Below are 1472 nucleotides of genomic sequence, written 5' to 3' on the forward strand. Positions count from 1 at the left end.
ATGACTTACTTTGTTTTATTTGTTACTATAAATACCATCTGAGTTGAATGACTGAATCAATACTATGTCATGTCACAATTCTCTCCTCAGTGAAACCAACAAGGAAATCTTGGTCGCCAAAGATGGAATGTGTTGACCTGTATGGTTGATAAAATCAACAGTATGAGGCAGCCCAGAAATAAATTTCATTGTAATAAAGTCTAAGTTTGATCAACCTGTGACCTTCTGGCTGTTTTTCTCAATATTATGCATCAATTTGTGATGCAAATTAGGTTCACCACACTGAAAAAACAAAAATCTTACATTTTGTAGCTATAGTGCTAATATCTGACAACACTTGACAAAACTATGTTACAAACAACTTCTCTCCAAGATGTAGGAGCTAGTTTTAAGTCAATAATGTCTTAATATTGATAAAGTACAAGTTCCACTGGCAGATTTTTTTTTCTAAACCATAAGACTTTAGTTTTGTTTTTTACAAAAAACTGCCAGTTGGACTGGTACTGTTAGTTATTTTCCTCGAACCTTTTAAAAGAACCACAGACAACGTATATGAATGACCAAATATTCTAGGAACAGCTGATAAGAACAAATGTACATTTAACTGGAGAGGTTCTGGCTGAAGAACATTACATTACATGTTGGTAATGTAATGAGGGACCTTACCATTTAAAGATCTAAAAGAAGTTCATACATGATTACACAAGTGAATAAGGAGCTCTGTATTTTCAGATGATAAAACTTGTCTAATTCTGGCAATATTTCCAAGATGGTAAAAGGCAGTCCTAGTTACCGACTTTAAATGAGTCTCCAAAGAACAAGATACCCAAGTTCTTTACCTTGTTCTTGCTTGTTAATACAGAACTGTTGATTTTTGATGTTAAATTTTGGAAAACCCAGTGAGGTTTGTGAGGTCTGCTTACCATTAAATCAGTCTTATCACTGCAAAGAAGCAGGAAAAAGAACAAAAAGAAGAGAAAATCAAAATCAGCCATCAATTTTTATCCTGCATGATTTTTTTTTTTTGGATAATAAGTATGAAAAGCACAATTTTAATTTCCATGGTCCTCATTTTTAGTCTTGCTGGTTGCGTAGACCCCTTATGATGAGCAAAACAATTGGAAACAGTGTTCTCTCTCCCGGACGCAGGTCACTTTGGCCCCACTCTTGAACTAGGCCTGGAGGTGGGGCATATTGGCAAGCGCCTGGTGACCGGGCTTTTACTCCATGGGTCAGTGACATGCAGTCTTTAATAGGCACAAATTGAGAAAAGATGACAAGGAAGCAGAAAAGGCAGTTTCTAGCAGGACATCCACAAAGCCTGTCTTTTCTTTCCGTTTGAAAACAGAGGGTATCCTTATGTCTCGTAGTTGGAAGCAAACCTTTCAGCTCTGGTGTTGATCTTCAGTGGTGGGAAGTAACGAAGTACAAGTACTTCGTTACTGTACTTAAGTACAATTTTCATGTATCTG

The sequence above is a fragment of the Poecilia latipinna genome, unplaced genomic scaffold (assembly GCF_001443285.1).
Source record: "Poecilia latipinna isolate Pla-1442-1.1 unplaced genomic scaffold, P_latipinna-1.0 Scaffold1056, whole genome shotgun sequence".
Taxonomy (NCBI): Eukaryota; Metazoa; Chordata; class Actinopteri; order Cyprinodontiformes; family Poeciliidae; genus Poecilia; species Poecilia latipinna.